General features: G+C 36.0%; 1 protein-coding gene across 3 annotated transcripts in view; it reads right to left on the minus strand.

Moving 5' to 3' along the window:
* Nucleotides 1-9,073, minus strand: part of SCN3A (sodium voltage-gated channel alpha subunit 3) — a 109,829-nt gene extending 100,756 nt beyond the window's left edge. For all 3 annotated transcript variants that reach the window (XM_046019659.1, XM_046019657.1, XM_046019658.1), the window contains exon 1: nt 8,872-9,073. The gene's annotated coding sequence lies outside the window, so the exon portion shown is untranslated. The remainder of the gene's footprint in view (nt 1-8,871) is intronic.
* Nucleotides 9,074-13,520: the final 4,447 nt, after the last annotated feature.

A 13,520-nucleotide genomic window follows, 5' to 3' on the forward strand; every position in this document is an offset into this window, starting at 1 on the left:
ATTTGGATGTGCTCTGTCACTTTTTATTTACTCCTAAGCATTACTCTTTCCCTTTTCAATTGTACTAAATGCTTTTGAATGACATGTTAAAATGCTTTTCCCCAAAGAATCATGTTAGTTATCACAGTTGTCACCATGTTGGTTGGAGGGAATGTTTATATCAACGATAAATTTTTCACTTTCTGTACTCATGGAATAATTTAAGATGACCCTTCTCTGAAAAACAGTTCTTCTCTGGTTCAGGCTTTAATTTTTATTAACATTTCCCTGGTTTGTTTTTTATATTTTCATTATTTACTACCCAAGTACTTTGTATGGAAAGATAGGACATCAATTATTTTTAAGTAAAGGATCCGATCCCAGTTTATGATCCCAGGCACTGTTTCACAGACATCCATCATAAATCTAGCCTCAAACATAATGTTGTATTTCTTTAATTTACTATAGAAGCACCAGCCTCCTGCCTTAAAATATGGATATTCTCATCTTGAGATTTAACAGATCTTTTCTCTATGGGGTAATTTTACTGACCAGGTTGACAGAATGGTAGAGGTTGTGAAGAAAACAGAGTTAAGTAGTAAATATTAAATGATGTTTATCTAGAGGAAAGACTTTAGGGTATAATTTGCCCTGGAGGCCATAGAAGATTGTTTTATTAAAGGCTACCGCAGTCTCCTCCCAGCTGTGGAAAGGACTGCACTGCAAGAAGCCAACATAAAAAAACGACTGGGGTGTTAACCCTGCAAATGTCTTCTTAAAGAGTTGAAAAAGCTGACTCACCTTAGTAATGGAATTCCTTTTAAGAAATACAATTCATTATTAATTCCACTTAGCTATTAGGTTAATTCATTTCTTATAAATATCGCTTTCTGGAAAATACACTTTTAAATGAGTTTAGAATTTAAGAAATTTGTTGGTTTACTGGTTTGCCTTTCCTCTCAATCTGTCACAGGTGCTGTTTCAAAAAATAGAAATCAATGTTTTTTTTTTTTTCCAGACGGATGACCTGGACATTCAAAGAGTATCTTTCAATAGAAACTCTTATTTGATTATTTAAGACTTAATTTTCAAAGGAACAATTTATGAGGTACAGAATAAAAAGAGAGCGAATCTCTGGTTGTACATATTGCAGTTCACAGATGTTTATTTCTGAGCATGCACAATTGTTTGTATTGTTAACTTGCAAAATATACCATAGCCAGCAGCTGGGTCAACTTTCAGATAAAGGTAAGGGTAGGAAATTAGCAATATGAAATATAAAACTGCTTAAACATATAGAATAAATACCAGCCTTGCTAACCAAGGAAGAAGTGGACACGAATGTATTTTTGTTATTTTCCTAAGTATTTGCATAGTCTTTTTACCTAACACGCCCACTTACTAGAATTTTCAAATTATTTTGAAAGTCATTTCTCAGCTATCTTTTACTTCACTAGCCAACCTTTCATTAGCTTCTCTTATTTTTCTCCGCCTTCGTTCAGTCAGCTGGTTTTCAAACCTGGCCACATATTTGAACTATACTAGCAGAGCTTTTAAACAAACACTGATACCCAGGCTCAGCCCCAGAGAATATAATTGAATTGGTCTAACGTGGAGCCAGCATTGCTCTTTTTTAAGCTTCCCAGGTGAATCCAGTGTGCAGCTAAAGCTCATCATGTTGTACCTTTTTCTGTTTTTTTTTTCTCAGAATGTTTGCATATCTATTTCCCTTCAACTGTTCTTTTCTTCTGTCATTTTTATTAGTGAGGTTTTAAAAATCTAATTTTTGTCATTTCTCATTTTGCTCCCCCCCCCCCCGCCCTGATTTTCCATTTACTGGCCAAGAAGTTCTCATTCCAGGAGAATGTATCTGTTTTGTATTCTTATTTAATGCTACCAAATTTTTTTTTTAAAGATTTATTTATTTAACAGAGAGAAATCACAAGAGAGGCAGGCAGAGAGAGAGGAAGGGAAGCAGGTTCTCCGCTGAGCAGAGAGCCCGATGTGGGACTCGATCCCAGGACCCCGAGATCATGACCCGAGCTGAAGGCAGCGGCTTAACCCACTGAGCCACCCAGGCGCCCCTGCTACCAAATTTTTATGTCAGTGAAAGAGAATGCAATATGATTGTGAATTATACTTTTGTCTGTTCTTCCAAAGCTGATATAATAATATACTTTAATTTTTGGTATAAATAGATTGGTAGTGGAGCCCAACACAGTGGTTGAAAACTAATGTTAAGAATGGATTTACTTGAGGGGCGCCTGGGTGGCTCAGCGGGTTGAAGCCTCTGCCTTCGGCTCAGGTCATGATCCCAGGGTCCTGGGATCGAGCCCCGCATTGGGCTCTCTGCTTGGCTGGGAGCTGCTTCCTCCTCTCTCTCTCTGCCTGCCTCTCTGCCTACTTGTAATCTCTATCTGTCAAATAAATAAATCTTAAAAAAAAAAAAAGAATGGATTTACTTGAACTATAATCATTGTTGACTATGATTAAAAATCGTTTAATATATTTTAGAAATTTGAGACCATATGGGACTCAAGAACATGTAAATATCCTATTAAAGGATTGATTTTTGAATTGAATTCAAAGACAGATTTCAGTAGTTTCAGAACAGGGTAGAAGTGGGAATATTACATACTATGTCAACTATTATATCAGTAACATGATAGCGACACTAATAACAACAAAACTGGGATAAAAAGGATCTATGATGATAAGTAAAATTTGGTGACTTAAATATCAGCAGGAAAAACAGAAATATGGAAGGCAATGCACACAATATTCAATGGTTTGAAATGAATGTAATAGGAAAATCACAGGCAGTTGGTTGAGGCCTGGAGTAGTAGATAAGAAATATGAGTGTTATTGTGGCTGTGCCTCGAAATGCAGTCAAGCCATTTCCTCTCCATCAGGTTTATTTTTCCTCACTGGTGAAAATACTGGTTGGATTGGCAAAAGGAAAACAAAACAAAACAAAACAAAAAAACCTGGCCAAACCCCTTGGCCATATCCTGCCTATAGGTATGTTTTGTTGGATATACCCAGTATTGTAAATAATTTGAAATAGATGACAACATTTAACAAGAGGGAGTTTTTTTTATTTAAGATTTTATTTATTTATTTGACAGCAAGAGGGAGATTTATAATAAAAATTTGGATTTTTAGCTTTTTTAGAGAAATCGTTAGATTCATCAGTCTCCTAGCCCTAAGATGGGGCTTTCCATCCTTGGAAAGGATACGGTTGTTTATGCCTGTCCAGTTCTGTTGTCCCAACCTGGCTGGCTTCACTCTTTTTCTTACCCACTCTGCCTATGTAGAAATTTGGAGTTGTTTCCTTAAGAATTTATTCGCAAGGTTATTTCCAACATGATATAAGTTCCATGAAAAGAAAGTGTTCAACACTTCATTAGGTAGAACAAAAATAATTTACAGAGAGAAAAATAAATGTCACAAGCAAAAACACCGAGGAGACAGAGAAACTAACAGATGACTGGTTCTTAACTAGAGGCTTACACCCTTAAAATGTGTCCTGTTAAGCCCTATGCAAGAATATTTTGGGTTCTAGATCAGAATCACAATGTCACTTAGCAATAATAACTGGGATTTAGTGAATTATTCCAGTCATAGCTCTTGGGAAAGGAAAGGACACAATGTTCTGTACAACCCGAGTAAGAATATTCTGAATATTAGGAGATTAAAATTCCCCAAAGTGAGCTTCTTGGCAGAAAATGGCCAAAGTTATTTAAAGAGTGACTTCCCATCTTTGAATTCACCCATTGAATAAAACAATATTCAACCACCGTTTAATAATTTAAGGACCATCATTTCTTTCACTTTGTGCCAGCACAGAGCTTAATCACATGAAGGGCTCCCTATGTGCAGTCTCCAAAAGGATGAAAACCTAATTCAATTATTACAGAAATAACTCCAGACTTTTAAAAGGTTTCTCTGAACTGAAACAACCCCTGAGAATTCCCTTATCCAAACCACCAACTAGCATATGTTTATATGCACTGTATTTGTACGGAATACATATATTTTAACATTGTAAACCCTGCTTATAAGCTACTTTGCAGTTATTCTCTAGTTATATATCTTTAAAATTCTTTCTACAGGGTCCTTTGTCACTTCAAATCCTGAAGAAAAGAGGTAGAGTATAAAAAAATCAATAAATAGGGCACATTAAAACTTGCGGTATCCAGGAGGCATTCATACAAATTTTAAAGAATTTTTCTACTGTGGCTAATTATACGTCTGGGTGTAGTTTCAAATTTTAGGTAACCCAAGAGTTGATACTTGTCAGGCAGTTCATAGAACAAAGTATGTCTTTGCATAATAGAAGAGCCAGATTTTCTCTATTACCACATTATCAAGTAAAAGAAAATTAACTATTCTTCTCTGATATATGTATCTACACTTGTTAATAGTCCATTAAGATGTATCTGAAGAATGTGTTAACTCTACCCCAGGGTGAAAAATATCATCAGGTAAAACTTGAAAAAGTATCATCCTAATCAAAGATAAATATTATGACCTTGCAATACAAGGAATAATCCAATTGGGTTTTGTCTTTCCCAAATTTTTTAACTACCTCAAACAAAAATCTACCTCAAGAAGTAACAGTTCGGATACCAGTTTCTCTGTTGAATTGCCATTAAAGTTGTTTCTGGGGTAAAATTCAAATGGAACCAAAGACAACTTAGTATTGAAATTAATCAAAATTTAAAAATAGATCCCGAAAGTGCAGAAGTGTACTGTTAATATCTTAAATTATATTTCAGGGGCAGGTAGGTAATTAATCTTCATAGCTTTGGAAAATCTGGAAAACAACCGTCAGTATTAAGGTAGAATGAATAAGGTGTTTTTAGATGACAAACAAAGCACTAATTCCCAACCTTCATTGAGTTCACAGTATTCCTATACATGAATGATAATGAGAAAAAGTAATCTGTACAGCCACTCACACGAAGAAATTTCACTATCAAGTCACATGTTCATTCTTTAGTGGGGAAAAAAAGGTGCGTTTGTCTTCATATCCTTATATTTATGAGTGCTTTCAGTTAATTTCAACCCTAAAGATAAGGAATCACAAAAGCTGGAGTTGCCTAGAATCAAGGCAGACGAACTAACCCACAAATTCCAGGCAGAGCACAGTTTAATTGAGAAAACTTCCCCTCATATCTTTAAGTGTCCCAAACTTTCTCAAATCTGTTTAGTCATGAGCCCATTAAGTCATCTTGCCTGCCATGAAGATGAAAATGACAGTGCAGTTACTTGAGTCTGTGTAAAGAGGCCCAGGGTGGCTGAAGGGCAGGATTAGGAGGCCTGGGGTGCTGAATGGCCATCCCAGCTGTAGTTCCCCAAAATCCCAGGAGCACAGAGCTGTCAAGAGCACAAAACTGCATGTAGAGAAAACCTTTGGAGGGAAGTAGAGGTTTTGCAGTATGTCCACAATTTCATCAGGCACAATTTGCCTTTCCACCTTTTATTGTATCATTAATAGGACTTAAGCAGCAGAGAGTTTGTGAGTTGATCACATAGCCAACACATGTGGTCATTTCTGGGATTTAGGCTCTGTAATTTGATGGCCATAGTAGAAATTTTTGGGGTATTTAAATATGCTTGGTGAAACCTAAATTTTCTTTGTGAATCTTCAAAGAGGACTTCTTTCTGATAAGTGTATCTGTTACGGCACAAGCAAAATAAAGCTCCTTGGCCCTAATTTGTTAAAAATAGAAAGCCTTGGGGCGCCTGGGTGGCTCAGTGGGTTAAAGCCTCTGCAGGTCATGATCTCAGGGTCCTGGGATCAAGCCCCCCATCAGGGCTCTCTGCTCAGCAGGGAGCCTGCTTCCTCCTCTCTCTCTGCCCACCTCTCTGCATACTTGTGATCTCTGTCAAATAAATAAATAAATCTTTAAAAAAAAATAGAAAGCCTTTGAAGTGGAGTCCATGACAATATATCATTGGACCAAAGAATGGTTTTCTAGAAGGTATTATGGAAGTTTTATAAACTCCCGGGAAATGCCCAGGATGTTAGCACTAATCGATATTATTGTAGGGAGCACATTTGTTGTTGTTGTCGTCGTTGTCGTTTCAGCAAGGGCATTCTTCCAGGATGAGAATTATCATTTTCAGCTACAGAATTTCTTGGCAGTTTCAGTCTGTCCTTCCTGTTGTGGTGGAGGATACTATATCACCATCACTAATAATGAGGGAGCAGGGGAAAAGGGGAGGGTGGGCGTCCAGTCCTGTCCCAGCATGTGTAATAAACACCGAACAGACATTATTTATTGACACAGTCCTGCAGCATTAGATGACCTCCTTCCTATTTTATAGATGATGTAATAGAGGCTTAGAAAGTTTAAATACTTTGTCATTTAATAGTGAAGCTAAGATTCAGTCTGTCAGCTCTGCTCTTCTTCCTGGTCATTTCCACCACAGAAGGAATTGGCCAAGGACCTTTAAAACATCTCTAGTCCTCTATTTTTCTATCTCCTTACATAGTGTATATTACCACTGTCACCATTAGTGGTAATATACAACTCAGTATGTGTTAAAGATATATCATATTACAGTTAAGCTGAGAAATCCATTAAAGAAAATGCAGATAAATTAGAACCATAAAATTTTTAAAACAATAAGTGTTCTTATATATTTTTTATTCTAATAACCATACAGGCAAGGAAAATGTACTTCAGTGATACATGGTGTCTTTTCTGAGGTGATACAGCTCATTAGTAGCAGAACTTGAATCAGAAATTGAGCCTTCCAGCTCAGTGCTCAACTTATTTATCTCTACTACATCATGAAATTACAGTACAGTATTCTTTGGGACGCCTGGGTGGCTCAGTCGGTTAAGTGTCCAACTCTTGGGTTTTAGCTCAGGTCATGATCTCAGGGTTGTGAGATCAAGCCCCTCATTGGGCTTCACACTCAGCACAGAGTCTGCTCTAGCTTCTTTCTCCTTTTCCCTCTGCCCCTCTTGTTTGTGCTCTCTCTAAAATAAATAAATCTTATTCACTAAACAAATCTTATTCACTCATAATCTACTACAATGAACATAAAACCTACAAGTATCTGTTTGAAAATTATGTTTTTAGATTACTTTACACCCTGCATGTAGAGTTTTGCAAAAATCTCTCTTGTGGTCTGTGCTGGTCTTCTGAAAATTACAGTATTTTTCTTGATCTTACAAATGAAGTCACTGTTAGATTCTTCTCAAGAGTAAGATGCCCAAACTTACTTGATATATCACTTACACAAAACAGGTTTGATTTCCAAAAATTTTCTAAGAGCCAGTTTTGTGAAGAAGTCTGTGTGCATATACTCTTCACATCATGACTACATGTATAGACAAATAAGTGATTATTGCAACTATACTGACAAAATTGCTGATATTGAGGGCTGAAATATAAGCATTCATTCATAAATGTAAAACAGTTCAATCAAGACCAGCTCTTGTGTTTACATAGAACAAAGTTACTCAAATGCAGTCCCCTGTAGAGAAGCACGGAGTATACAATACACTGAAGCCAATTAACATCCATTTCTGGGAACCCTTTTCAAAGAAACAGTTTTCTTCATATCCTATGGTAGGAGTTCTTCCGAAATACACAAGACTCAGGGCTTTTCTCTGAGGCAACCACTATTTTATGTTTTAGGGGGAGTATAATTGATACTCAGTGTAAAATACTGAGAAGTCAATATTTTGCTATATCATTAGGAATTACAATTGCTTTTAAATACTCAAGTTCTATCCTTAGGCCATTTTGACCATTTTGACCAGACTGGAAGCCCAGGTTAAATCAGAGATCTTTATTTCACATAGGACACACACTACTTGGAGTGGTTGTGCTAAAATTTTTCCATGCAAATTCCTACAAGCCCTTATGCCTTTATCTTTGTCCTCATATGCTACATTACACTACCTGTTGTATTAAAAAATAATGACTTTATATTTAAAACCCTTCTTTCAATTAATACCTATAAATTATAAGAATAATTTCTTATTCTAAGTATGTGATTGCTAACTGAATACAAGATTTGTGGTTTGCTATAAAATATTTTAAAGAAAACTACAGAAAATATATATTATAGTTTAAGCAAGTAATGGTTTTATAGCTGAAGTGGCTCTCCCTGGTAATTAATAATAATAACAACAACGAGTTGTTAAATCTACACAGAAAAAAATAAACAGAAATATATCAAGATTCTGAGATAATTCAAGAAAATATATAATTCCCTTTAAGTCAATAAATTTAAAGATAAATACTTACTATAAAAAAGAACATATTAAAATATAAAAGAAATAATACATTATGGAGCATATAGGGATCATTTTATCATTAAAAGGTAAATCTCTTTTTAATGGTTAGTATTGGTTATCTTCTTCCCTCCATGAAAATAGGTTATTACACCTCTATATTGTTATCACTCCCTATACACATGGACCCTGCAAAGATGTTAAATAAAAGACTAAAGCACAGGAATGATAGTTCCAATTTCACTATACATTTATGTTTAAAAAACAGTGGGCACACTGGACATTCAAATAGATGATGTACAGCCATGAAATCCATTAGGTCAGCTTTGTGCAATAAAAATATTTTCCTTGAATACAATGAATCATTACAATCTGCATGTCTCAAAAGCCTGAGATGAGTAATGCCTAGTCTCTACCATAAGTCACCATTTCTAACAGAGGCTCTATTTCCTTTGAGAGATAAAGGAATAGTAAGCAGTTTACACATCAAATGATGAGTTTGGTTCCTGTAATTTACATTAAAACAGCATTAAGTTAAAAATAGCAGCATGAACATGAGTTTAAAGTAAGAAAAATGATCTGGTGGCTAGATTCTATGGTGCAGATAATTAAATGTTTTGCCAGCTTACCTGATAAAACAGAGCTTTACAGATCACAGCATAACAAAGCCCCGTATCCAAGATGGTTATAGTATAAGGTGCCTTCCTCTGCGGTTGTTCAGATTTTTGGCCACAGAGATTTACAAATTAATTACAGTGTTTTTTTTCTTTGCTTTCTCTGTGGACAAGAAAACAAAGAGACCTTTCCAGAATCCTCTCTGCTTATGCCTCCGCTTCCTGTTCTGAGATTCACTCTATGGTACCCAACATATATCAGAAAACAGCTTTGAGGGGGGGAGAAAAAAAAAAGGCTGACAGCACTCAACATGGTACCGCCATCTACTGGCAGACACACAAAATTGAACAAAAGGGAAAACATCCTCATTATTCTTTAGGATAAGGTAAAATGTAACATTTCCCTGCATATGAGTATGTACGAAGAGACTCTCCCAATCTCAACTTATTTGCACCTCACCAATATTTTTTTATAAATTTACAAAGGTTATTCACTCATTATCTACTACAATGAACATAAAACCTACAAGTATCTGTTTGAAAATTTTGTTTTTAGATTACCTTATACCCTGCATGTAGAGTTTTACAAAAATCTCTCTTGTGGTCTGTGCTGGTCTTCTGAAAATTTGTTCTTCTCGCGGGATGGATTGTTTTCCGAGTGAGTAAAGAACAGTTTAATACACATTTACTGTTAGTCTTTGTGTTGCTTTTGGTAAAACATTTGCAAGAAACGTTATCTGAATGTGGAAAAGTATTCTAAACTTTAGCGAGGTCCAACTAATTCAGATCTGTGGATTATTTTGGCGTGAGTATATGACATGAGGAATAGTTAAATTCACCTTATATGAGATAATTCAAATCAATTATTACCTATGTCTTTAAAATACTGAGAAAACATTGTTTCTAAGAACACTGAAGCATGCAATACATAAGCAAAATGAAAAAGATTTTTGTCAGTTTATTTGAAGATATTCGTCAACTAAGAAAACTCTTCATTTTATTTGACTTTTTATATTTACTTTAGAGCAAACAACTATAATTTTATTAGTTTATCATTAATTGGTCAAAGTATATTGATATTGATGGAAAAGCCCAATATATGTTAAGAGCTATATTAGCTGTGAAAAGACAAAGATGAAAACATACAGTGCCGGCCATCAAGGAACTTATGTGTAATAAAGAGACAAATATAGCAGGTACCCTATTTTCAAGCTATGTGCTCAAGGAGTGTTACTTACTTAGTGTTTTATTCCATCCATATTTTGCCTAATGGCAGAAAATAAATCTCGTCAGTTAGAGGTAGACTGAGTCACTCGAGGCTTTTCCCAGTGATTTCAAGTTTATACTAAATCAATGTACGGTTTTCCTTTTCCATCTTCTTACACAGGGAATGGTTTAAGTCCAGGAATGCTTACCTATGTGGAGAAAGCAGAGTAGGGTTCCCAGACTCCTGCTTTTCTATGTGGGCATCCAATGAGGTGTAGAATCCTGTATGATTCTACATACAGGATGTATGTACCCGCATCCCCCTTTGGTCCCCAAAACACCATCCATCTGATTTTGCATGGCAGCATCCCCTTTCATAGGCATTAGTTACCTCAGGTTTGTCAGCTCTACCTCTCAGGTAACTTTTGTTCCTAACCTTGAGGAAGGAAGGAAGAAGTACAACTAGCAGTCTTCCAGGTCACTCTGGGCTATAAGTGACTGGCAAAGTCCCATATCTGAGGTACCCCACACCACCATCTCTTATTACTGTTTTCATCTCGTGGAGCATAGGTGCTCTGTGGGCTTCAGCCAAGTGAGGCACAATGTCTGCTCCCTGGGAATATTCCAACTTCTCATCTCTCTACATTTTTAGCTAATCCTAGGTGAGCAAGCTATGTAGGAGGCCCCATTAGGGACCCTCTTCTACTGGCTGGGTTCCCTTGCTTTTCCCCAAACTTCCTTTCCAGCCCCCTGAAAGTTTTGCTTCCATCTCTCTTCCTGCTGTGCCAGTAATAAGCTGGTTCTGTAAGTTTTCCTCTCAAATCTTTCTGTCTTACACATAATGGATGAGTTTTCTAGGGCTCCTGTAACAAAATACCACACAGAGTGGCTCCCACCAATAGAAATTTGTTTTCTCACAGTAGAAGTCCTAAATCAAGGTGTCAGCAGGGCCCTGCTCCTTCTGAAATCTGTAGGGGAAGGCTGCTTCCTTACCTCTTCCAGCTTCTGGCAGCTCAGACATTCCTGGGCTTGTGGCAGCATAACTGCATTCTCTGTTTGCATCTTTCCATGCTGTTTTCCTTGTATCTCTTGGCATAGTCTTTCTTCTGTACCATGCCTGCCTCTGTGTCCAAATTTCCCCTTTTTGTAAGGACACCAGTCATTTTGGATTAGAATCCAGCCTAATGATTTTATGTCAACTTGATTATCTCTGTAAAACCCTATTTCCACAAAACGGTATTTTCTGAGACTCTGGGGATTTCAACATACCTTTTTTTTTTTTTTTTGGAGGAGAAGGATAGACACAAATTAACTTATAATGCTTAAGACCAAAACCTTTGAATTTAAAATGCAAGAATCTGATTCTTCTTTTATCTGTTTCCCAAGATAATTTCACTTAGGAAATAATAATTTTGGTATCTGGCCAGAATTTGGGGGCAGTGGAGGGGGAGGGAAGATCTTCAGGCAATAATGAAGAAATTCATTAATAATAACAATAACAAAAACCAACATTTATGCAGTATTATGTGTCAAATACTCTTCTAAGAACTTTGAGTATATTCACTTAACCCTCACCTCTGGGAAGAATTATACACATTTTACAGATGAAAAAAAATATGGAGGGAGGTAAAAATATATTAACTAGTACTTCATATGTCATATCACCAGATGTATGACACCAGTATGCACCACGTCCTGGAGAAGCATAGAGGAAATGAGCTTTTATTAATTTTGACAACTGCTACTCACACATTTAATGAAAATTCTTGATATTTTATTCTTTCATTATGTAAGTTTTCTGTCATGAAATATTTCTATATTCTGGGAAGTTTTATGTTTTTTCTCTAGTCACAGCCAAAGTATCCTTGCTCGCCACTACTTTACTAAATGTTCATTAATTCTGCCAGTCCCTAGCACCCTATACTAATTTCCCCACCAGTAATAATAATTAAAAGTATATTCATTCTGATGCCCAATTTGGGGCATATACTCTAAAGATCATATCTGTATACTCCAAAGATTTTCCTCATAGTGTTTTCTGGGGAGCTGATTTTTGTATGAGTATGTATGTGTGTGTGTTTTAAACTACTCTAAGCAGAGTAAGATGGGATTATCATAGGATGAAATTTTGAGGAAAAAAAGAAAAACAATGCACTTCTATAAAAATAGAATTATACAAATTTAATAGAATTATTAAAATTTAATCAAATTATTTAAGTATAATAAACATTAATATAAAATAAAAATATAAATAATGCCAAATTTAAAAGAATTTACAGGTAGTATTAGTTTCCTCTGATTTACATATTCATTGCTAATATTTTTCATTGCTTCACTAGATCTGCCAGTGAGTAACAATTATTATTCCAATGTCCAAACCTAATTCAGAATTCACTTTAAAGTGTTTCTAGATATGGGGTACCTGGGTGGCTCGGTGGGTTGAAGCCTCTGCCTTCTGCTCAGCGGGGAGCCTGCTTCCCTTCCTCACTCTCTGCCTGCCTCTCTGCCTATTTGTGATCCCTGTCAAATAAATAAATAAATCTTTTTAAAAAAATAAAGTGTTTCTAGATATCTCCTACTCATTTCCATCTCTACCTTACAATTTGTAAAGGTAGTCCCCTAGGTCTAGGCCAAATGCACAAATAGTATAAATGTAAACATGAAGAATCAAGACAATGTATGGAGACACAGTAAATATATATGTACTATAATCAGTATCCCGGAGAAATAAAAATATATTGCATCTATGAAGCAGGAATGGGAAATCATGAGGGAATAATATAATATAATATAATAAAGAGTGCTCATAAATTATATATACCATACATAAAGCAGAGGAAAAATAAGAAGTCTGAAAGGAAAAATTAAAGACACCTTTTAGAAAGTTGAACTAAACATAAGGATATGAAAATATGATAAGAAAAAAAAAAGCATCAATCCCCAAAGTTTAAAAAAAAAAAAGTAAATCTATTGGGGCACCTGTAGGTGCTCAGTGGGTGCTCTCTGAGCCTCTGCCCTCAGCTCAGGTCATGATCTCAGGGTCCTGGGATTGAGCTTTGCATCTGGCTCTCTGCTCGGCGGGGAGCCTGCTTCCCCCTTTCTCTCTGCCTCTCTGCCTACTTGTGATCTCTCTCTCTGTGTCAAATAAATAAAATCTTTAAAAAAAAAAAAGAGTAAATGTATTACAAGAAAATTTTCCAGAAGTGAAAAGACTCACTAAGGATTCACTTGATGTAAAAGAACATACATTAAGATGCATTATAAGGGGTGCCTGGGTGGCTCAGTGGGTTAAAGCCTCTGCCTTCAGCTCAGGTCATGATCCCAGGGTCCTGGGCTCGAGCCCCGGCATCCTGCTTCCTCCTCTCTCTCTGCCTGCCTCTCTGCCTAGTTGTGATTTCTCTCTGTCAAATAGATAAAATATTAAAAAAAAAAGATGCATTATAAAATTTCAAAACATA

The sequence above is a fragment of the Meles meles genome, chromosome 9 (assembly GCF_922984935.1).
Source record: "Meles meles chromosome 9, mMelMel3.1 paternal haplotype, whole genome shotgun sequence".
NCBI classification, from domain to species: Eukaryota; Metazoa; Chordata; class Mammalia; order Carnivora; family Mustelidae; genus Meles; species Meles meles.